Source organism: Hippocampus zosterae, chromosome 10 (assembly GCF_025434085.1).
Source record: "Hippocampus zosterae strain Florida chromosome 10, ASM2543408v3, whole genome shotgun sequence".
NCBI classification, from domain to species: Eukaryota; Metazoa; Chordata; class Actinopteri; order Syngnathiformes; family Syngnathidae; genus Hippocampus; species Hippocampus zosterae.
In genome coordinates, this window is record NC_067460.1 from 20,438,025 (window position 1) to 20,464,154 (window position 26,130).

The window sequence follows — 26,130 nt, forward strand, 5'->3', positions numbered from 1 at the left end:
GATTTTTGAGTCTTGCGAATCAGCAACTTCATGAGGAGTAATAAAAGTAATAAAAACATGACATTATAATGAATGAACAATTGGGTTTATTTTAAAATACACAGTATAATCAACATTTTTTTATTTCTTAATTTCATATTGTGTGTATCGATAACGTTTATTGTCTCGTCTTGAAGCAAAGGTAAAGTGATTTTTTAAAAGCTGTGCTGTCATGTAATTTTATGAAATAACATGTATTTAAATTCATTGAAAAATGAAGCCTTTATTTACAAAACGCTACACAAAAAGTTCAAGTGCAAAAAAAAAAATCATACTGATTACTTTTGTACAGTTAAGATTGGCAATCAGGAAAACGTTCAGCTTGTGTGTCAGTGATTTTTAAATCAAATCTCACTGCAAGCAGCACAAGTTACCTGCACACACTGCAACCTGAACTATCAGAAATTAGGCCAGGGGTGTGCTGCCATCCATCCATTTTCTGATTCGCTTATCCTCACAAGGGTCGCGGGGCGTGCTGAAGCCTATCCCAGCTGTCTTCGGGCAGTTAGGCGGGGTACACCCTGAATTGGTTGCCAGCCAATCGCAGGTGTGACGCCCTATTCAGGAGAAATATTGATGCTGTCAGAGCAGTGGACATGAAAGTTCTTTGGGAAAGTACAGGCTTGCCCGTTATAAATTGTGAGCAGTTGATGTATAAAAGAGTAATTGCCTGGATGCATACCGACAGATCTGGAGGAGTCTTCCTTGGCCGACATGCATCAGACAAGTCATTGTTCAAGCCTCAACTTGTCTGACAGGACGCTCTATGGAAAGGTAACCTGCCAATGTCAATTAGCACTTTGAGCACATGAAATAAATAACAAAAACAAAATAAAGCACTGAGATGATAATTTAATACATACATTTTGGAGTCATAGCACAGATAGGACCATAAGATCACGGTTGGGGGTGTTTATAACATGCAGACATTTTTATTAATTGCATCATTTTACATCACAGATTCGCGCTACGCAGAATGTGCAACACTTGCACCACAACTGAGACTTAGTTTCACCTGGTCTAAAGTGTAGTCTACTTTCTGTCATAAAATTGTCAGGAGCGCCGGGGCCGTGCTATAGAAAGCGCCCTCGGTCCAATTTTTACACTGAACTCATGGCAAAATGGGCAAAGAGAAAAAAACAAACCCATTAGAATCTACGTTCATTTCTTCTGATCGTTAGTGAGACAAATAGCCTTGCTTGCGCCAAAACGTTTCACTCTAATGTTAGCTCTGGTAGCAGTGCTTCCTCCAATGTTATATAAAAGGTGATAATGTATGCTTGCAATACGTTCGTGATAATCAAAGCCCAATTTGCACACAGCTATGCTTTTTTTGTCCATTCTTCTAGTCGGCATTTTCTTCCACAAATAAACCTTCCATCAAGCAGGCCAAGAAATGTGGTCTCACTTCTTTCATCGTGTCTTTTGTATGTTCCAATGCGTTGATGTCACTCGTCTTTTTTATTGGTGAAACATTTTTAAAAATGTCATGGCTTCAGTGTCTCTGAAACACTAAAGGGCCCCAGCATTAGGTACACCACCACATGTTTTGAAATCTCACGCAAAAGCTGTATCAACTGCGTTTTTAATATTTTGACCCGCTTATGTGGTCAAATATTAAGATAAGATAACCTTTATTTGTCCCACACTGGGGAAATTTGCATTGGAAGGACTGCTCAGTATGCTCCATTACAGTAATGAGCATATTGTTAAACAAATACCTTTTTATCAAGATCGTGAATCAAAAAGGCATGTTTACTTGCATGAATATGTGGAATAAACGGTCATGTACAACAATTGTTTATAATATAACCCAATATATAAGAATATAATACTCTCATGAAATGTGTTCAAGGTGCTGCCAAAGTAAAACTATTATTTCCTTTTACCAAAGAGGCTTCTGTGGCCATGTTAGATGTGTGGTTATTGCCACTCCAAGCCTGATTGCAGCACATCAACTAAGTATTGTTCAAAACAGTGCTGACATCAACGGGGCTGTCACTGGTACAACTGACATCCTTTTGTCAAACACGCTGATGCAGACAGGCCGCATAAGGTCGCTCACACACTCTGTTCCCTCCGCATCATTTATTGATTGCAGCCCAAAAAAACCCTCCAGAACCAAAGAGAACTGCGGTGAAATGCGTGGAGGGCAGGCATGTGAACTCCAATGCAAAGATTCAGCAGCAGCAAATGTTACGCTTTGCCATCAGAGAAACATGCACGTTCCCAAGCATGAATAAGGAAAAAGTATGTAAGCTGTCACACTTTGGCCATACCTATCAAATGTTATAATGTTGGGGAAAATGCTCTTCACAGTACAGCACATGATCATAAATTTTCGTAAATTTATAATAAATGTAAATTAAATGTTTCACAATTAATAACGGTTAACTTTATCATTTTATCTTTGCCTGTTAGTTAAGAACTGTGAAATAGTGGAAGCGCTGCCTGTATAACGTATTATGCATTATGCATATTTTACGATGACAACAGTCTCAAAATCATAATCTTTCATTATTTCCGATGCGGGAAAATTGCATTTAAAATTTGAACAAATATGACTTTCATCACAGTCCCAGAATGCATTATGTTCGACCTATGCTGTTCCACTTTTGTAAGACACTGGACAAAACCTTGACTCTGATAAAACAGTCCGTCGACTTGTAAAGGATGCTCTCTTATGACAGAAAGTAACAATTTCACAGTAAACATGCTGTCCAAGAGGTGCGTGTGGAATCTTGCAAGAACAATTAAACTAAGTGTTTGACATACATTCCTGCAGATATTGCCTGTGTGTGTGTGTGTGTGTGTGTGGCCAACTAGCATGCATCTTGGGGATGTTTACAATTCAAAAAGCAAGGGTCACTTTTAGTGCTGATCTATGCCCAGTCTCATGTTGAACGAGCATATGGTCTGTATTGCACACCACAAGAATCCTAATGTGCAGAAAACAGACGGCAGGACCATCACGGTGTCCCTTTGTGGACGAAGCCGGTGACCTGCCCATCCAACTCAGGTTCAAAGCATGCTATCAAGGATTTCTGCTGCTATGGAAACCTTTCAGGAATGTGTTTGGTGTGTCACACACACACACACACACACACACACACACACGCACACACACGCACACACACGCACACACACATTCCGGTTGGTGGTCTTTTGATGATCAGGTCCAATGGACAAGTGTTTATAGTTAAGGTTCAAGGGGGAAAGCAGCAATGAAAAGAAGAGCGAAGCAGTGGAAAAGCGAACGAATAGAAAGGGAGAAGGGGAGGGGCGCAGAAGAGGTTGAGGGTCATCTAAACACAAGGCTCCTTGGCTGAGTTTCCCCGGGTCAGAGCTTAAGAGGGCAGGAAGTAACACAGCCGCACTTCAGCTTGGGACCTCCCAGCCCCCTCTTGTGCCTCTCTCACACACAGGTCACCCGGTGTGCCTTGACAATGTATGTTGATCAAAGGCATGGTCTGGCTTTTAGGTCGATGTGGGGATGGGCTATATAGCCCCGGAGGCCGAGTGCGTCCGTGTGTGTGGTGTGGGTCAACTGATCTTATTTCACCAAAGTCTATTGCTTATCAATCAGTACGTTTCCATGCTCATTCGCTCCACTTTTTCACAACGCTCCGTGAAATGCAGGTGACCTGCATTGGTTTGGCTATGTGTATATTTTTTGTCACTATAATTGGCATTGAATAAGTTCTCACTGCATGCCTTACGATACGGAGATAAATGGGTCAAGTCACTTGCAATACAAGATTATTGGTATATTTGGACAAAAAAAATAACATTCGCATCACAATACAGCAATTTTGAGAAAATGACTTTTACAGAAATTTTACTCACCAGGGGGTCACCTCCATGCATCATTCAGTGCGTGTTTTTTTTTAAACAATCAATTTCCCATGATGCGGCCCGATAGTCCAGTGGTTAGCACGTCGGCTTCACAGTGCGGAGGTACCGGGTTCGATTCCAGCTCCGGCCTCCCTGTGTGGAGTTTGCATGTTCTCCCCGGGCCTGCGTGGGTTTTCTCCGGGTGCTCCGGTTTCCTCCCACATTCCAAAAACATGCGTGGCAGGCTGATTGAACACTCTAAATTGTCCCTGGGTGTGAGTGTGAGCGTGGATGGTTGTTCGTCTCTGTGTGCCCTGTGATTGGCTGGCAACCGATTCAGGGTGTCCCCCGCCTACTGCCTGAAGACAGCTGGGATAGGCTCCAGCACCCCCCGCGACCCTAGTGAGGATCAAGCGGCTCGGAAGATGAATGAATGAATGAATTTCCCATGATGTTAATAATAATAATACATCACATTTGTAAGCGCCTTTCACAACACTCAAGGACACTGTACAGCCAAGACCAATAGTAAAACACAGATAAAATAATAAATAAAGAAAGAAAGATTTAAGGCGGGTAGGCAAGTCTGAATAGGTGGGTTTTGAGCTGGGTTTTGAATAAGGAAAGTAGTTGTTGTGTAGTTTATTAAATCACAATAACAAATATCAGCTCCGTACGTCATCCTGTTGTTGTGATGAAGGCCACGGGCGCATGTCTTTGCTTGTTTACTTACTTAACATAGAAGTGACATCAAAGATGTCACTTTCCAGCTCCACTGGAGTAAGCGACACAAACACACACACCAATAAGATAGATAAAAATAGGTGGCAATCAGCTCTCGTGTGGAAACCAAAAGGGGGAAGGAACTCTTTCACTCGTCAGAAAATAAAACATGTGGAAATGGAGTCAACTTTCCAAGACTCACAGAACGCGGTGTGCTCTGGCACAAGGGGAGACAACACAGTGAAAGGTGGGAGGGGACGCTGGGCAGGTGGGTGGACATGAGCCAACATGTCGCATGAGGAACAAACAGAGGCTTCCGATAAGCCAAGCGCTGAGAGAAGGAAAGGAATTTTAATGACCCACAAACCAGCCCGGCAGGTCCGTACTACCGGAATGCCACAGATACTTTGTACCTTCTCCTCTTCTATACATTCTACTACTGTACATGAATGCCACCTGTTGCTGATCTACTCTAAACGTTGAATTTTAAAGCCACACTATGAGTACTGTAGCATCATTGTCCACCTTCTCATGTAATGGGATTAACACATTGACAGAATCCCATTTCGGTTCTTGCAGCCAAAGGTTCCCGTTTGGTTTTCATTCCCCACATCAGCTGATTTCATGAGCTTGACTTTGTTCCAAGTTTATGTGCGCGTGCGTGTATGCGGATGTGTCACACACGATGATCTGCCGCTTTCTTAGTCAGAAGACCTCGGCCTGCCTCTTTGTCACAAGCTCAAGCCTCACTCGCTCCGTTTCATTTTGCAAGCAGCTGACTTACACTTTTGTCATTTGGCTGACAGAACGCGGCGGTCACTTCAAAGTTCTCATGTGTCATATGACTCCACGGTGCTTGTGTGCGAGTTTTGTTATGATTTTTCCTGTCCTGGTGCGGTGCTCTGTCTGAGTATCGGTACATTGGACATTCCGATTAATACGCATGAGCTCATTAGGGTGAGCTGCAGTCTATCCAAGTTGACGCGGGGGTACACCCTGGAATGGTTGCGAGACAATTGCAAGCTGGTCAATGTACTCGTTGATTTATTTGACCCTAAAGGAAATGCAGTAGACAGGTCAAACAGACCACTCCTAGATTTGGAAACAAGTTTCTTGCATAAGAAATAAGTACTTAGTTAGAAGTAAGTTCATCATTAACAACGGCAAACCTTACCCTTGATGAGAACTGCTGTTTATTGGTGTTGTTTCGTCTCATTCTAATTGTGTCAGGCGAATTGCTTGATTCCCCCCAGATTGAAATCTCATCATCTTCACGACCACGGAACTTTTCGAGGACTGAAAGTCCATTGTGCCATGTAGTCATGAAATAATTCATATTGGATAAGGCTTCTTTGAAGCCCTAAAAGAGTAAAATGATCAAATTCTTTCCTTGCATCACTTCCTCGTCTTAACATTGATCCAGAATTATCATCGTCATGTGAACGTAGAATCAGCAGAAGATAATACACTGCCTGTGATTGTTGCTTTGACCTTAAATCGAAGCTTATAGTATTCATTCACCTTCAGCACGGAGTCATTCCAAGAATACAATTAGCCTTCTAAAAGAATACACAAAAATTTTCCTTATGTTTTCGCCCCTATCATTAATTTCCGACATGGTCTGATTATTTGGACTTAATAAGTAATCTAGGGCGGCCCGGTAGTCCAGTGGTTAGCACGTCGGCTTCACAGTGCAGAGGTACCGGGTTCGATTCCAGCTCCGGCCTCCCTGTGTGGAGTTTGCATGTTCTCCCCGGGCCTGCGTGGGTTTTCTCCGGGTGCTCCGGTTTCCTCCCACATTCCAAAAACATGCATGGTAGGCTGATTGGACGCTCTAAATTGTCCCTAGGTGTGAATGTGAGCGTGGATGGTTGTTCGTCTCTGTGTGCCCTGCGATTGGCTGGCAACTGATCCAGGGTGTCCCCCGCCTACTGCCCGAAGATGGCTGGGATAGGCTCCAGCACCCCCCGCGACCCTAGTGGGGATTAAGCGGTTCAGAAAATGGATGGATGGATGGATAAGTAATCTAATTCGGCTGTAGAAGTAAATCTCTAGACTTCGGATGAGCTCTTTCTCTCATCCATGACGTTTGCTTGTGTTTTTTTGGGTTAGTGTTGATGCTATATCCTCACTCGTTTGCTCATATTTCAAGATGAGTGTGAAGTTTGATACTTGTGTGTTGCCACATTGCCATGAAATACATACTGCATGCTATGTAGGCAATCTTAATGTTTTACTGACCTTTTGACCATTTTTATATGGAATCAATATCAATGCAGAAGCTATCTAAAAGATCGATAGTCCAACGGTCATCAGATTTCTGTCAGGTTCTGGAGCAAAGCAAATGTTTTCAAATTCCAGTAATGCTGGCTCAAACAAAGTGCGATAAGAAAAAAAATATTTATTTCCAGAAAAGCGTACCGGCAAAGTACAAACATAAATCGCTAGGTCACAAGGAGACAGGAGAAACGTTGCATAATATAAACAAACGAAATGTCAAGAAGGTAATAACGCGAAGCCAAAGATCAAAAGCAATAAGAAAAAAAAATGAAAATACAAACATGGATCTATGAATAACGAGGGCCACTATGGAGAGGATCGAGAGGTTTCGAAAACAACACTTGAAGCACTACGGCGAGCAAGGTTTTCACCTTTCCGGGAGTATTTCTGCTCCCCATAAACCGCGAAAAACCAGGGATGACTGCATTCATCAGAGACAATTATGTTAATGCTCAATCCAACTTCGTTGCATCCTAAAACAGTGAAACACGGGTCATTGCCACTTCTCCCATATGAAATAATGGAATTGCTAACGTATAAATAATTGTATCAAACACTTCTAGTCGATACATATAAATCAGTGAGTATGACGGTATGCGAGTGTGCTTCGAAGTGCCATGTCATCGTGCATTGCAACGCTGCGGAAAAAAAAACGAGATCACTGCGCACCGTTTGTAAGCTTGGGGCCATCCAAAAACCATCCAAAAACCAAAGACCTCATGTTCTCACCACTAATGTGACATGAGGTAGTGCAGAAGGAGATTAGTGTTTGTGCCCGGGAGGTGTGTACAGTACGTGCTGTTCCTTTTTTTTTTTTCCAAAATTCTTATTAGTACTGAGTAGCCAGGGTTGAGACACTTGGTATCACTTTCAACAATACGCTTGCACAGCCTCATGACAAATAAGGTCCATTTCCTATTCATTGTCATAATTGCCCCTTTTGTCTTTGCTGTCACTGGTACTGTTGAGAGGTGGCTCCAGAAAAATACTAAATCTTGGAGCATTCTGTCGGGACTGATGCGAGGTCCGTCAGTCCATTTGCTGACAAATGACGAAAAACTTGATGGACTAAGTCTTCGTCACTCAGCACTGACAGAAGTGTTTTTTTTTGTCCATTAGTGTCCCTAAAAAGGCGGCCCGGTAGTCCAGTGGTTAGCACGTCGGCTTCACAATGCAGAGGTACCGGGTTCGATTCCAGCTCCGGCCTCCCTGTGTGGAGTTTGCATGTTCTCCCCGGGCCTGCGTGGGTTTTCTCCGGGTGCTCCGGTTTCCTCCCACATTCCAAAAAACATGGCAGGCTGATTGGGCGCTCTAAATTGTCCCTAGGTGTGAGTGTGAGTGAGAATGGTTGTTCGTTTCTGTGTGCCCTGCGATTGGCTGGCAACCGATTCAGGGTGTCCCCCGCCTACTGCCCGAAGACAGCTGGGATAGGCTCCAGCACCCCCCGCGACCCTAGTGAGGATCAAGCGGCTCGGAAGATGAATGAATGAATGAATGAATAGTGTCCCTAACATGACGGACTGACCGCCTGACGATTACAGTTTGGTTCTGCTTAAAATAATGACGGACTGGCAAAATATACTGGTCCGTCCACTTATTTTGAAAAAGACTCTTTTCCAAGTCCACTTTTAGAACTTTGGAGAAATCCATGCCGCATGTCCTCAACTCGTATAAATCTCCCCTGGTTTGATTGGCTCATTATGGACACGTGATCACACAATAAACCCTCCAGGCGTATAAAGTACTTTATTGACTCTAGCTGAGTGGTGAGTACACAGAGTGTGACTGTATGACAGCAGGTGAGACTAAAAAACGCCCAATTGATGATGTGTGCTCCCATGGTAAAGGAATTGGGGTCAATTACAAAACAATAACAACAGACCAAAAAAAAAAAAAAAAAAAAGGGAAAATCACTGGACCAGGTTGGGCTAGAATTGGCCGGCCATTCTGGAGCAATTTTTTTTCTTAAACCAATCAGATTTCAAATTCATCCTCCCGGGGCGAACGAGAAAAGGCCGTGGATGATGTCAGCATTTTCCGTCCTCTGTTAGCCAAGCAGAGGACAAAGCAAGCTCAGTTCAGGTCAAAGCAAAACTTGTTACGGCCAACGTGGACAAGTAAAACTGGTCTGCGCACATCTGCACATTTGATCATCGTGATAGCTGGTAAGTACTTCATTTATTTATTTATTTGTCTTTTTTTTAAGCTTGTGCCATGCATGTTATTAGATAAATACTGGTTTTGTACTGCTCCAGAGGATATAGGCCCTTGTATCACAGTTGCGTTTTGTCTCTGTTAGTCTGTTAATTTCTTTGACCTGCTCCCTGACCGCTATCCACCATTCCAAAAGCCTATAATGCTAAAGCATCAGCTGGGGAAGAAAACGCGTACGGCAAAAATGGGAGCCTTTGGCTTCCGCCTGTGTTTTATATGGAGCAACCGAAAAAATGGTTCGCAACTGGGAAAACTGCGTTGTGGTCCAGTAAAAGCATGCACACAGAGCATTCCATTACCGGGGAAAGAACCGATTGACTGCTGTGATGCATCAGGTAAATGTGTTTGGCACACGGAATGTACTGCAAACGTACACGGTAGATCATGCGCAACACCTTTATTGAGTCAGCAAAACAGAAACACGTGCCAACGCGTGTGAACGTTCACCTTTTGCTCCATGGCTCCGAGTTAATATCTAACACTGGTTGTCATGCAACCACGGACAAACATAGAACAATGTAGAGGACAATACTTGTGTGTGTGTGCGTACACTGCGGCCTTGCTTAGAGACTGAGGGAGGAAGCAATGATCGAACGCTCTGTCCCGCATGGCAACAGGAAGTTGTGCAGTCAACATTGGGCCGTATCCTGGAATAGAACAACTGTTATTCAATACAATTGAATAAAGACTGTAGAAAATGTGAAGTTTCCTGTCACAAGTTCAACTGATGGTACTTCCATAATATCCTCACAGAAAAGCACGTATTTTTTGCGCAGTGATAAATTACTCTCATGATTTATATCCCCATCACTCTCAAACAATGTCTTGGTTATTGATTTATTTGTACCCCCCCAAAAAAAAGCATGAATGTGTTCAGTGGCTGACCCACTGTCATTGAGACATAAAAATTGAGAAGGAATTAAATGACAGCGTCCATAAAATAAAACGACATTGGTCGAACCACCATAAATTACGCTGAGATAATGGACGGCAGAAAGGAAGTTATCGCTCTAAAGAGTGTAGTAAATGTGAGAGGACACTAAAATAGAGACAGGAGTGGGAGTAGGTAATGTGGAAAATGTGTTGCCTGCTACTGACTTTGTTCAAAGCGTCAGTCAAAGAACTCCACGATTCACTCGAGAGTAACTTGGAAAATGTATGTGCGGCAGAGCCATTTTCAGCCATTAGCACGCAAGATGTCATGAAGGACCACGGCGTAGCTCATGTGACGTTGACATTTTCCTTTCTCTTCAGCTTGTCGGGTTTTCCGTCGGACGCTTGTTTCAAATGAACGACCAGCCTCATTATTTAGAACCGTCACAATATGCATAGCAAGTTACAGTAATGTAAACTTGTTTTCATTTGAGAAAACCGAAAAAAAAAATCAGAATGACACTAAATGTGTCATTGAGTGTAAAAAAAAATTAAAAATCAAAATTAAACGATAGCTTCATGTAAAAAAAATATTTTTTTTTAATAAAAAAAATACTATATATATATATATAATATATATTTTAAATAAAAGAAATACATATATATTTTTTATTTATTTATTTATTTATTTATTTTTACATGAAGCTATCGTTTAATTTTGATTTTTAATTTTTTTTACACTCAATGACACATTTAGTGTCATTCTGATTTTTCTTTTCGGTTTTCTCAAATGAAAACAAGTTTACATTTGTCACGGGGTAGTCCTTCTACCGCTATTGAACAATTACCGTCTATTCCTCAAAGATTGTTGAGCCGGTGAATAGGAACAGTTGAGCGATCCCCGACAAGTGAAAAGCAGCTAAAAGAAAAACACATTATCATGCATCAAATTAGTCAAGTGAGCTGAAAACAATGACCGGTATGTTCTTCTCTGCTCTCCTGTGCAGACTTGTAAGTCGTGCTGCGGGCGCGAATTTCCGTGGCATTTGGCTCCGACTTCGCAACCTGACATCCACTCATTTTGAGCTAACGGCGAACTGTCTCAAAACGCCTTGAACAACAAGAACGGGATTTCTGCAAATTGCTCAGCTAGTCAGTCCTCTGATTCATCATCAAAGGCGTTGGTGACATAATGCGCACACATGCAGTCACAATGGAACACGCCACGCTTGTGCTCGCCATGCTCTCCCGTGCATGCCCGCAACGGCTGTCTGCATTTCTGGTGTCAGACCCGTCTATTCTCCATGCCAGCAGCTTCGTGACATACTGCCCAGCGTGCTTCTGTCTGCATGCATGTGTGTCCGTGTGTCCGGAGGCTCGGGGATTGCCAGCTGTACGAGCAACACGCCCAGGGAAAAGCATGGCCTCGCGGGATAGACGGAGAGGGGCCGCGACCCACCTCTTTCCACGCTAACGCTTCCACGTTAACACAAGCCCCGAGTGCATGCGTGTTTGTGTGCGTGAGACAAGAGATGGGCAGACAGTATTCAATGCAGCGGTGGTAGGGGGTTGGCAGAGGTGACTCGGAGGGCTTTCACATTTCATTAGGACAACCGTTGACATATGTAAATGCACACTTGCGCATTTGTTCCACCGTCTAGTCCACTCCTCATTTAGCAGGCCGTTCACTCACACGTTAATTCCCCGCGTGCTCACGTTGCAAACATGCGGAGAACTCCCGTGAGAGTGAAACCTCTGTCTCAATCAGGAACACAACACATCCACATATTCACACCACTCCTCTCTCATGCAAGCATGTTAGCCTCTCATGGTGCAATTGGACACGAACTCTATTCTCGCATGCACCTTGAACGCATCCTCCAGTCTAAGGACCACGCATGCACACCAGCGAGAAAGTCATTTCAAGCCTTTGATGAACACATGCGTGGAAACCTTCGTGTTATTTTTTTTTACGGTGGCCCCTCATTCCACTGTGCACACATCTGCTCTAGCTGGTGTTTGACACGCAAATCTCTAGTTGCATTTCATATGCGCTGGATTCTTTTGATGGATAAAAGTCAAACTCAAATCATGCTGCTTTTCAATGACACAACCCTGACACGACCCCATGTGGTTGTCTCGCTTGGGGAAAAAAAAAAGGTTCTTCTGTTTACTTTTCAGCATGTGGCTGTTAGCTGCAGTAAGGAGAGAAATTGTATTGAAAAAGGAGAGTGAGGTCAGCAAGAAAAAAAGCCCAGTGCAGCTAAATGGTGCATGACTGGAGTGCAGTTCGGTGCTGCAACATCCAAAGTCGAAGGAATTGACCCTTGAACACGACCAGCTGTGGTTTGCATCACTTCGGCACACATGGAACTCGGATGAGGTACCCGCTTCAACCTCGGCCAGCGGTGCCACAATAATTTTTATAACGGGCCACATATTATGACTGAAACCATATACCGTATTTTCCGGATTATAAATCGCAAAGGCGCCGAGAGTGTATATAGCCGATAATTTCCATATCTAGCTACTCACAGTGTAAAAAAACGAGTATGTTAGGTTCATTGAAGAAACTGTTTGTCCTTTAATTTTTTGGCGGTCATTGTTGAGCATCTGACGTTCATCTCACATGGTGAGCTAGAATATCCACATTGAAGTACTTCACAAGTGCAGACTGCTTTTAAAGAATCACTCAAAAAGAATTTTGTTATCTCACACATGTTCCGCAACTGCGCCATCTGAGGACGCCATGTTCGTAGATTCACCAGAAATTATAGCGAACAGCTGCACGCAAACGCACATGTGATTAGCATCCTTTAATCCGTTAACATGGAATAAAATGCAGAAAGTCTCAAAGGACAAACCTCTGAACACTTTAAGAAGGCCTTTTTCCGTACCCGGGGAATGGACCGAAACGTTGTGGTTGGATCGGTGTAGAAAAACCTAAGAGTCTTGACATCGACCCATCAAACATCTTTGAGATGAACCGAGGTGGTAACCGACATGTGCACACGCCCAGGGTTCGAAAAGAACTTTTTGGAAAGCAGCCAACGTGCCTGTTGAGTCTCTAAATTGACAAGCCAATTAGAATTTCCACTAGCCTATTTTTTTTAAGTAACTTTAGGTCCGCCGTTTTTATCTACCGCCGTCAAAATATATCTCGGTTCATTTTTACCACTGGTTGCACAATAGACAGTAGCGTGAAATATAGTACAGCCGTTCGCACAGCCAATAGGCATATTAAAAGGTCATTACATAGCATTAGCTACCGACTGCTGTCAGGCTGATGAATAAAAAATAACAATCATAATAATAATAATAATTAAATGATGTGAAGGAAAATTGTAAATAGTACTGCGATTTATCCATTTGTGTTCATATTGTATTTAATTGAAAGATGTTTGTTGTTTTTTTTCTCTGTCTCCTTTCTTCTTTCTACATACATTCTTGCTGCTGGAGGCTGTAAATTTCCCCAGTGTGGGACGAATAAAGGATATCTTATCTTATCTTATTACGGCACAAGGCATACGGACTTAAATCATGAGGTCTCGCATGATTTTGAAAGGTCACATTTGTCGTACCCAAAACTCCGGAGTATTTCAGTTTTGTCCGCAACAAACACATGTGTTCCATGGCAGTCGATCAACCGCCAAACTAAATCGCCCCAAATTATGGGGATCACAAAGACGTCTCTGAGGGCTACAGCTGAGATACATTCGGTCTGAAATAATTCACATTCAGAACATTCTTGCAAAAACTCTCATGAGTGCCCTTGTTGCCATTATTATTTATTTTTTTTTTTTTAATGCCGAGCCAGAGCAAATAATTTTCCGGTAAATAAATTCCACGAATCGGGTCATTGCACAATACTGGTGAAAATCAGCTGCTCTTGTTTTTCATGGAATGCATGGGGCAGCAAGTGAACGATATTGCCACTGAAATAGTGCACACTGTTGCGTAATGAGGTTTGATGAGATAATCATGCAATTTTGACCGGCACTGTGAGAGAGGTAATCGTTTGTCAATCCGATTATAATTTGGGTTGGAGTTTGCAATGGTGTATAAAGCACACGACTTCATACTTTGACTTCCTTTAATTGTGCTACTATTCTCATGAAGCTAAATACCACTAGTTGCAATTGAACCCGGTACCTCTGCACTGTGAAGCCAACGCACGAACCACTGGACCACCGGGCCGTCCCTGCCTCATACAGGAAGTATTTAATCCTACTTTATAGTCTAAACATGTATTGTCTGATGCAGTTTTGGAACAACACTAGCACAAGTCAAGCGCGTGTGTGTGTGAGTGTGTGTGTGTGTTGTGTGTGTGTTTGGCAGGGATCCCTACTACTTTGTTTGTGCTGTGTCCAGCACTTCCTGTGTCTTTGTTTATAGCCCTCTGCTGCTCTTTTCACACAGAATTGATAAGAAAGACACACATTTTGAATGCTTTTGGCAGCCAAGCGGCCACAAACACACACACACACACTAAATTCTTCCAAATCCACCGCGGTGACCTTTCAGATGCCAAATGCTCCACTGCCAAACCGTCAACATCTTTTGCCGCAGCTTCGCTTCTAATGCAGACGGAGCCGGCAGCAGGTTAGGTCCACATTGTCTACTTTCACACAACGCAGTCTGTGCAGAGCATTTCCAAGCATAGAAGTGCTGACACTAGAAGTATTGTTTTAATCACTGTTTGTCACAAAATCAGTTTACATAAAACTTTGTGTCAGGGTGGAAAGTGCCGAGTAAAAAAAAAATCTTTCACGTCTTGGTTGAAGATCCAAATGAAAGAGGCAAGAGTTTCCTTATTGTCAGCCAATAAATTGTACTTTAATCGAAAAAAGAACGTACAATGATTGCATTGAAATGTATTGCACAACTCAAATCCAAAACTGTTCCTAAATAAACATTTGAAAACAAGCAGTTGAAAAGATTAAAACCCTTTCAGGCACGGCAGTTACTACAGTGGCCAGCTGATCATTTTATCAGGTTACAAGTTAACATTATTGGTGCATGAAAGGGTTAAATGAGAACGCGTTGACAGTCCATTTACTTTAGAGTCGAGTCGTGCTGTGACCAAGCAGATCTAAAAGAGAATGCAGCTACCCAGAATGGGACAGAGGTCTGCGTTCACACAAAGAAAAACAGAGCAGCCCGTTCTTATCTTCTTTCTGTTTGAGTACACAGTGAAATCTGAGGTTTATCGGAGCAAAGGAATGACACCACGTGAGATTTTGTTTTGGGACTGAGCTCCGCCTGGAGGGTCACCATAACTTTGCGGAAAGCTCAGCCTGTGTCATCGCAGTCCGGATAGTTATGTATCTCAGCGCCCGGGTCCGGCTGACCCAATAAATAATCTCTACACCTCCGCACGTACAGTATGAGTCACACCTCTGAAACACACACCGCTAAAAGAGAGAAGGAAAAAAAAACAGAATGGGCTTTTGCTTTCTTAAAAAGCGAATTGCCTCCAGAGTACAATTGTACTACCTGTACAATAGTAATCCAATATTCAAGGACTGATTCGGAAATGTTTTAAGATGATCAATATTACATATTGCGTGGGTGTGTGAAAGAAAGAGGGTGGAAGCGGCAGACACGAGTTTATATTTGTTCTCTTTGGTCACACGTGTACAAGCGCATGTGTGTGCAGTGTGCTGGTACGCACGCACACAGCTTGAGGTGGAGGAAACGTTTTATGGCAAAAGTGGGCACAAAGTGTAAACACATGTCTCTTAAAGTACAAGTATTTCACTCCCTCTTCTCCCCTTCATCTCACAAAAAGAAGCCACAGCAACACCCTCAACTCCGGCAGATCACGTACTCTTCCCCCTGGAGCTGAAAGGGGGTCATTAATCACAGGACGCAAGGAGGTACACCGCAATGTGAATTTGCCACGTGGAACCATTTAGGCGAAACTTGACTGCTATCAAGTTGAGGTGGAGTCGTAGGTAAACTGGAGCCTTATTCCTGCTAGCTTTGGGTGAGAGGTTAAGGGACACTCACAAATAAAGGCAATTTAGAATCTTCCATTGAGATCAGTTAATCCTTCTGAATAGAAATTCAGAATTAGAAATAAGCTAACATGCATGTCTTTGGACTGTAGAAGGAAGCCAAAATAGACACAAGCACAGGCAGAAGGTATAAAATCCACACAGATCTTTCACTGAGATTTAAATCTGAAGCCTCATAAATCTAACTACTGAACCACAGCGTTGTCAGCAACTTTATTGACACCAAAATTCCAATAGAGTGAAAACGATACATCCAAATGTCCCTAAAATCATGATTTTTTTTTTCATCTAGGTTTGACATTTTGGTATTATTCATTCATTCATTCATCTTCCAAACCGCTTGATCCTCACTAGGGTCGCGGGGGGTGCTGGAGCCTATCCCAGCTGTCTTCGGGCAGTAGGCGGGGGACACCCTGAATCGGTTGCCAGCCAATCGCAGGGCACACAGAAACGAACAACCATTCGCACTCACACTCACACCTAGGGACAATTTAGAGTGTTCAATCAGCCTGCCACGCATGTTTTTGGAATGTGGGAGGAAACCGGAGCACCCGGAGAAAACCCACGCAGGCCCGGGGAGAACATGCAAACTCCACACAGGGAGGCCGGAGCCGGAATCGAACCCGGTACCTCTGCACTGTGAAGCCGACGTGCTAACCACTGGGCTACCGGGCCGCCCCATTTTGGTATTATACAGCAGTTAATTTATTTTTACACCGGACGACAATACCACTGTCCTCAATTACAGCAGATCATGTCCTCTTCTCTTTTAAGTAAACAGAGAGACTTATTGTTTTGTGTTTTTTGTTATTGTAAAGTGTCCTTGGGTGTCTTGAAAGGCGCTTATAAATAAAAAAAATTATTATTCATTTATGAAATGACACAAATGAGGTACGCTACTAAGTGACAGATATCATGACACGTTCAAGTTGAAAACTGTCAATCTTTATACAGACACGGACAGATATTTTTAAGTCATATTCCTTTCCCGCTCTCTGCGCCCACTTCGTGAAAAGCTTTGTGACACATCTCAGAGAAATGACCGCGCAACTGTGTTCTACTTAGTTATATTAAAGCGCGCTAAGCTCTGCTAATGTGCCGCATTATTGTGCAATACAAAGTTATTTTAGGGTGCTGTTTGACACAAATGCTGCTTGTTCCGATCTAGTTATTTCATGAAGAAAATCAGTCATGGACTGCATCGGCGCCTTCTCGGCTTTAATAAGCAGAAGAAAGCTGCGCACTGTGGAATGTTCCCATTCTTGTGGAGGAAATGAAGAAAAACAAAAAGGACATGCCCATGAGCTCCCTTCATGTGAGCCCCTTTCAACTTCGGAGCGGATGCCACATTTCAGCAATAACACATTCATATCATGTTATTTTGCTTCAAATTCATCAAAAGGGACCATGTGACCAACTGTCTGCTCGCCTGTACTTCAAACCAAGGGTATGAAATCATTTGTTCAGAGTCAAGGCAAATGTCATTTTAAATGAGTGCTGGCGTGTCACTATTAAGTTCATTGCTTCTTGCTTCTGAAGGAATGTGTTGCGGTCCACTCGGTACACCTCTGAGATGACACTTAATACATGACAAGGCATACATATTTACTACTTGCTGTTCACATGTGACTTTTCGGTCAAAGAAAACAGGGAGTGGGTGGGGGGCTGAACGGCTTTGGACATTTCAGAGGGGAAAATGGTTTGAACCATTGTCATATGTCAGTTCAGTTGAGTGAACATCAAACGGTTGACTTTATATGAAGGATTTGATTTGTCTTTGACGTTTTGTTCCTTTTTTGCATCATTCATTCCAAATAACGGACCAGATGGGGTGAATTAACAAGGATGTTAACCAACTGTTTTTGGGTTGTTGTTTTTTTTAATTGATTGCACATTAAAAAAAAAAACTTCAACCTATACAGCCCTAATAAGGAAGCATTACAAAACGTAATACTGTATTCTTCTCATTATGATGCATCCATCCAATTTCTAATCCTCTTATCCTCACAAGAGTCATGGGCGTGCTGGAGCCTATCCCAGCTGTCTTCGGGCAGTAGGCGGAGTAAATCCTGAACCGGTTGCCAGCCAATCGCAGACTTATTGTTATTCTTCTTATTATTATTGTTGTTATTATCACTTACACCTGTTGTAGCATAAATAAATAGCATTTTTTTCTGCAAAATCCAAACAAATTCATAGGTTGACCAATATCCCGGTTCCATTGCAATTTGACATCACTACTGCCTGAGAAGGCAAACCAAGTTGTAAAAATATCACGGTTAAGGGTAAAGTATGAGCCTTAATGGAGACTTCTTCTTACTTTTTTTCTTTTCTGATTGATATAAAAATGATTTAGTAGATGTAAACACATAACGGGGTAGGACTAGATAAGTTTTTTACTTCATCCTACTCCCTTGAACATAATAACTGTGTTGAATGAAGACTGATTTCTTTCTTTTTACTTTTTTATCTACCTTATTTTCTGTCAAACTATTACTGTATATGTTTTATGTTCAATAAACAAAAAACAACAACAACAAAAAAGACGAATGTCACATCTCCGCTATGTTTCCACGGTAAAACACAACACGCATATAGTAGACACATACATATATGTAATAGCATGCATATGTAAAGTAGGACTCCCAGAGTGTACCCTTAGGCATGTGTGACAAAGTCATTGAAAAGGAAGACAAGGGCTCTGTCTACTTTAGGTGATCTGTCATGCACACACTCCAGGCTACAGTCAGAGTATGTGTGTGTGTTGGTCAGTGTGCCCGCGGTGTCTCCGAAGCCAAAGTAATCAACATGAGGGAGAGTGAGTGAACCTGGCATTGTGTTAGAAGGCCATTTGGGATCTCTTCCTGCTCCTCCTAGTTTTCTTCTACTTGCACCCCTGAAGTGCACAGTTAATCCTTAAACTCTAGCCCCACGTAAAGAGAGGGACATCACGCAAACCTGCCCCGGATGCATCACACTCATTTCACACGCACTGCCAGCTGCAAACAGAGTTGAGAAAGAGAGCAGCGCAGCAGGGGGCTAAGCTATGATGCGGGGGCAGCAGCAGGTCAAATATCTGTCTGCTTATTTTCAATTGGTCTGCAGGAGCAAACAACATGTCCACGGTAATCTTTGGATGATGACAAAAAGGACTCGTGAGGAGCTGCGTGAGTGCCTTGTGCAAATGATTATTGGAATGCTTGCGAGTCATTTTAACACTCAGGACTCGAGTTACCGACTATTGGAGAAGTCATACGTGCGCAAACATTGAATCGATTGTTCGTATTACTCTGCACGCTGCCCATTTTAGCCACGTGGTAATGGATACCTCCCACTTTGCAGATCAGTCGCTATTGTAATACCGTACGTAATGCTGCACTCAGGAAAATTGAAAAGCAGGATACACACCACTTGGCGCTCAAAAGGTCAGACCTTGAAGTGAAATTAAATTTCAAAAATGGCTGACGACATCAATAAAGTGGCGCCTAATGCTACAGAGATGGGAAGTAAGATGCTGATCCTTCAGTGACCAGCAATCTGGAGCGGAAAGTGAGGCAGAGCCTCACTAGCACCATCTGCTGGACGTTCGAGCAGATAACAATTTATTAAAATTTTATTTCCTTTTTATCTTAAGCCAAAAGCCAAACAACTGAAGTAGATGTCTGTCAGTAGATTAAACATTTTTTAATAGACTCTTTATACCAACAAACAGATCAATAAGACATGCTGTAATTTGCCTCCTTCTTGCGCTTAGTGAAGGTAATTAAAGTCAAATACTGCACTAAGTGTAATAAAGCTGATACTTTTTCTTTGTCACTCGGCACTGTGATGAGAGATTTCACCTCGCGTGTCGTTTCTTCTTGATAAGAACTTCTAGTTAGTGGAATGTGAGTAGGAAGAAGTACCGAGGCACACTTCTCCGTTAATACATAAAACGAGAAGTGGAGTTTACTGAATGTTGGGAAAGAAGAAGAGAGGAAAGAAACTGATACGCGACTTGCTGCTGAATTTAACAGTCATGCAAGCATCGGGTTTATTTTCTGCTCTCAAAGCATTTCTTCTGACCTAGTAAAAATAATGGACAGGCAGTTGCAACGTGTTGATCTGAGCCAGTGAGGAAACCAGGTGTGGACATGTGCCACCTGACAGCCAAAGGAGCAAAGACTTCTCAAGTTTCCAAAAACACCTGTATATTCTCAACAAAATAACACTTCCGCAGCTTCGCAACACGCTAGTTATGAGTAAAGCTGTCAGGTACATTCCGAGTGAGCCCATGACAAAAAAAAAAAAGTTTTCTCCTCAAGTTTCAGGAAAAGCTGACCAACTGACACAGTAGGTTAAAGAGATGTCATCATGTGGCGTGATAGCACACTATAACAATGGACTGTTACACAGTGTTCATCCAAGCATGCTTATGTTGCAGGAACAAAAAGTTGATGGAGGAGGAAAATATGCATTAGTCATGATGAGGTAACATTTCTACCAAGAAGAGAAGTGAACCATCTGCTGTGTCATGTTAACACATCACCGTGCTATTTTAATGTTTCAATTCTTTGATTGTTTGAACCCGAACATAAAAAAAAACTTTATGTACAACACTTTAATGAAATCTGTGGCTGTTTTACAGTGCTCTATGAATAAAGTTGGGTTGTTGACATTTGAGAAATTTAAGACTTTTACTTAAGTAATATTCTACAAGATGAATTTAACTTCTACAAAAGTTATTTTACACTTTTTTTTTACTCAAGTATCGTTTTCAGGCACTTTGCAAGATTATTTGTACCACAGCATTCTTCCTTTGACTTCAACTGCTCATTTGCAATAATCATATATTACCTGTAGACGGCGATGTTGGAATGGAACGGTGCATTTCGTTGCTGAGCAAACAATGCGAAGAAGAAAGCAAGTGTTCTACTTCCGGATTAATGCTGACGCGTCCCTCTTGGAGTTCTCCTAGCGACGTGTCAGTCCTCTTCTGTCGTTAGCCGAGCAGTCAACCAGGACTCTCAGTCACTTCTCGCAGTTATGCCGCCTAAAGTCACCAGCAAACAGCAGTCAGAGGAAGACCTTCTCCTCCAGGACTTCAGCAGAAACCTCTCGACAAAGTCCACCGCGCTATTCTACGCCAATGCTCTCATTGTTTCTGCCATCCCTATCTGTGAGTACTTCGCTGCGGTCAATTGCTTTCTGCAACTCTGCCACGCTGTCAAGCGTCACGGTGGAACGAAAAGACGTCGGATACGGTGCCTAAACTACAAGAAATATGATTAGTAATCAGCCAAAAGAGAGATAAAGTGTTTTTGGCTAATGTTAGCATAGCTGTGCTGCTACAGGGGATGCCATTAAGTAAAGAAAACCTTCATTTGTCTCACAATGGATACATTCCAATTTTCCAAACGTAACGAAGCTCACTGTAACCTGTGGGACGTATCATTTGGTTCTCGTTTGTCTCTAGGGCTGTTCTGGAGGATTTGGCATATGGATCTGGTCCAGTCTGCGTTCCTGTACACTGTGATGACTCTAGCCAGCACCTACCTGGTGGCTTTTGCATACAAGAATGTCAAGTTTGTTCTCAAGCACAAGTAAGATGGGCTGACGGAACGTCTTGATACGTCACTGATATTCTATTCAACCACAGTATTAACTAAATATCCAGTTCTTACTATGTGAACATGATGCAAAAATGCCATCTTTGCTGTCAGTTGCTCATGTGGGGACACCCTATACAGTGAATTGGCTGAAACCCAGTTTAGGACTGTTAGTTTGTTTTGGACAGCCTTCACTGATATTGAAACTGAAATAGTTTCAAACTCCCCTGCTCCTCTTTTCTACAGCTGATGTTTTATAATTCCCCTATGATACTCAAGTCAATCACTCACCAATTCTTGTCACCCCTCCAATTCCTTCCAGAGTTGCTCAGAAACGCGAGGATGCCGTTTCCAAGGAGGTGACCAGGAAGCTGTCTGAGGCCGACAATCGCAAGATGTCCCGCAAGGAGAAGGACGAGAGGTGAAAAGCTGATGACGAAAGGGGAACTGCTGATGACTTCAAATATATACATTTTTAATATACAATAAAGCACACAGCATATTGTCCTTTTCTCACATTACTTAAGCTGCTTTTTTTCCTGTTGCCTCAGGATCCTGTGGAAGAAGAATGAGGTTGCTGACTACGAGGCTACCACATTCTCCATCTTCTACAACAACACCCTCTTCCTGGTGCTTGTCATCATCGCTTCCTTCTTCCTGCTCAAGAACTTCAATCCTGCCGTGTATCCTTTATCACCCTGCACATATGGTTCCAGAAAATCTTTCATTTGCAACAAACAATAAGGGAAGCTTTTGCCTTAACACACTTTCCCTCCCAGCAACTACATCTTGTCAATTGGGGCATCCTCCGGACTCATTGCTCTGCTGTCCACCGGATCGAAGTAGATGATGATGATGATGGTGGTGCTAATCGGGGGAAGAAGGGTGGGATATTTGGGTTGAGTACTTTTCACTAAAGTTGGAAATGAGGTACAATATCACATTTCAACTTCATGAAATTCATGATCAAAAATCTGGAGGCTCTTGCTCTAGGTTTGTCTTTTTTATAACAATAAAAAATAACCCATTATAAGTGCTCATTGTGTGTTTTAATTGATCACTTTCTTCACTTAGTTTTGATAGTAAATCCTCAACTACTCTCAAAGTACAAAAAAAATGACAAGACTATTTTGTTTCCATTGGCAAGGCCTTTATTCTGTATTTTATTTACAATAAATGTTCTGCAGGGACATGTTGCCTCAACTAAAAACAAGTTTCATCCATCTCAACAATAATGGAAATTTGTAATGCAGACTTAAATGAAGTCAAACTGTCTACTGATACGAGAACCTTGAAGTCCATTCGGCTACCAACTTGTCCCCCCGAACACGTAACAATGAAATGAAACTCATCCTCCTGTGGGGGGGCTCTCATCAAGGCACATCATTGAGTGGCAAATCTTTAACACAAATCCTGATAAGTCTTCTTTCCACACACTGAGGACACATTGCCGTTCACGAGTGACATAACTGCACATGACCCATTTTATGAATTGATGATCTTTAAATGCCTGGTTGCAAGATTGTTGCATTTTGCTCAAAAGTAATATGCAGTAATCTGCAAATTGGTTTGTGGACAGGGGTTGGGGGGTCGCTGACTGCTGTTTGAGGACCACTAGCATAAGAAACAATATGTTAGGTTTATGTGGCGATTTTATTTTCCACAACCACCAGTACATAGGTGACGATGATTCAGTCAGTTGGAACTTGATGAATCATTTCTTCTGACACCGTGACAAATGAAACAACCCACTGAGCTTTTTTATTATTGGAAAAATAAATGTCCTTCAGAATGCACTTTGAAAATGAGTGACTCAACAATGCAACTTAAAAATATCTCTACACCTGTACATTATATTAACCAATAACCATATACAGTAGTGTACACTTTTGAAATGCATGAGGCTTCTGGATATTTGCTGATATGTTACTAGGCATACTCTAGAAGTCACAAAATGTACATTAGTATAAGCTTGTTCAACTATACTGGAGTACTCTGGAAGGAAAATCTTGACAGTAGATGATGCGAAAATGCTTGTGCTGTTAGCCATTTTAAATGCATTAGAATGATGACACGCCGTGTTTGCTCCATTCACTCAGCAATGAAGGGTTCGATGATAGGCAGAAACTAAAATGAGGAAAATCTATGAAAATAAATGCACCAGGTAGGAAGGAGGAGCACTTTTCCTTTCCTGTCATTCAGTTCCTCCAATGACCACATGGGAGCGACATCTTTCCAACGGAACAACAACATTCTTTCAGGCAACTTTTTTTTCCCTTCTCATTTTTTAAGCAGTAGTCCACTTGTTTTAATGATGCGTTTTGTTGAACCGAAGTAGGAGAGAAAACATACATCTATTTATTCATTATGCTTTGATTAAGCCTACGTAGCCATTTTATAAAGGCCTATTGACTGCACTCCATCAAGCTACCCGATAGGTAGATATGAAGGTTGTTTATATATTTATATATTTAATTAATTATTTGGGGGGGGGGGGTGTTAAAGAATCATATTTGTTGTTGGTCGGAGGTTGGAGGGATTGAGTCATTTGGGAGCATACAAGTGGGTAGTGTATCACTCAAATCAAAGCCATTTCACACTGCCCTTAAAGCAGGGGTCCCCAAACTTTTTTGCCCCACGGACCGGTTTATGTCAGACAATATTTTCAGGGACCGGCATTTAAGGTGTGGCGGAAATAATACAACAAAATAATATGGTATGAGCTGCATGAAAACTGTGGAGTTTTCAAAATATATTAACAATAAACACAAGGATCGTATAATCTAGCCGCAACACTCTGATCGCGAAGGTAAAGTTTAATGCCTTCAAAATACGATATAATGCAAATTAAAAGTGCATGAAAATGACGACTCACCACAGCCCCGAGCTTGATTTTCTGCAACCAGACGGTCCCATCTCGTGGTAGTAGGAGATAATGACACTTCAGGTGTGTGTTTTATGTCCAGTCTACTTCGTAATTTTGTTTTAGTCACCATAGCTGCAGAAAACCCCCGCCTCATACAGGTAGCATGTCGGAAATAGCAACAGTGCTATTGTGGCGATCTCAGAATATTCAACCATAACTTTAATCCAGTTGTCTCGAACGTTGTTTTTAAGGCCACCGTCATTTGCGATCTCCAGCAGTCGTTTTTTTAAGCGTAATAGGTCACGTGACGCGGAAGCGTGGTTTGACGTGTGTCAAGCGTGACACAGACGGATGTAACGAAGAATCCGGTAATTTTTCAAAATAAAACATCTTTCGTATTCCGAAATAAATAAAACGGAATTAAGGCAAGTTCTTTCTGTGCGGCCCGGTACCAAATGCCCTGCGGACCGATACCGGTCCGTGGACCGACGATTGGGGACCTCTGCCTTAAAGGACAGAAAAAGTCACTCCTCCACAAAAATCCCTTTTCTGCAAAAGGTGTCCCATGAATATTCCATGTTGAAGGTTGCATCAGAGCCGCAAGGGTGTGAAGCTTTAAACTCAATATTGACTTTTACTCCCTGCTCCGTTGAAAGCAATTTGTTACCGTTCAAAAAGATGGCTATATGCTCAATATGTGCCACCAGAAACTGAATCTGAATAATTTATATTTGAATTTCAATCATTAAACTTGAAGAAGTGCACTGAAAAATGTCATCTTTATTTTTGTGAGTGGATGCCGTGTTACTGTGAATGCAAAGACAATCCTTTCAATATCCTGCTTTGCTGGTTTCTGTGTGAAAAGCAAGCATGATCTTCTCTTCTGGCTTGGATGCTCCTCTTTTGTGGCATCTGTGTGTGAAAGAGGCTTATCTTGCTCCCCTTACTTAAAAGTTGCTCTCAAAGCAAGGCACTTTTTCTTGTAACGCTCCTGAAGTGCCACTCGTCATGTAGAAGTCACTTGAGAGCAGAGGTGGGTAAAGTACCGGTATGTAGGACACAGGCTAAAAGCTGTACAACCCACACCTTCTATCAATCCAGCGCACTGAGCATTGACAGTACATGTTCAAGAGTCCATATTTGTCGCATTATTTTAGCTGTCACCCCCTGAATAGTGTTTCATTAAAATATATTAATTAAGTATTGAAATTCATTTCATTTAAATCAATAAATTTTATGGTCAATAAAATAACACATGAATATAAAAAATACCTCCATAAAGGCTTATATTTTTATGATTTTGTGTAGGACGCAATAGTTAGTTCATCGATAATAATTAAATGAATTATGTTGTAACTTTTGGCTTTTCTGTGAGTGGTCGCCACCGTGAGACACTCGCATGATTTGTTTGGCACAATTTTTACGTCGGATTTCCTGACACAACCCAGATAATATTTATGCTGGCTTGGGACTGGCACTGCCTGGGAATCACCATCCAAACAAACTGCAGAACCTCAAATTTAGAAATGACAATTAATTCTTCTCTTTACTGATCTTCTTATCTTACTTTACCTAATTTTACATTCACGTTGTAAACTTTTTGCTTTCCTCATCCAGGAATGATGTGTTCCATTTGCACACCCGCCACACACCGAGCGTGTGTATCTCCATTTTATATATATATGTATATATA

At 42.1% G+C, this 26,130-nt stretch overlaps 1 long non-coding RNA gene across 2 annotated transcripts; it reads right to left on the reverse strand.

Moving 5' to 3' along the window:
* Positions 1-13: 13 nt before the first annotated feature.
* Positions 14-26,120, reverse strand: LOC127608867 (uncharacterized). 2 transcript variants are annotated; one of them, XR_007964403.1, is made up of 3 exons: positions 24,447-26,120; positions 722-803; positions 14-596 (listed from the first exon to the last, which is right to left on the reverse strand). It is a non-coding gene; the product is annotated as an uncharacterized LOC127608867 (long non-coding RNA). The 2 variants fall into 2 exon arrangements; XR_007964402.1 differs by lacking the exons at positions 14-596; positions 722-803 and adding an exon at positions 20,957-23,698.
* Positions 26,121-26,130: the final 10 nt, after the last annotated feature.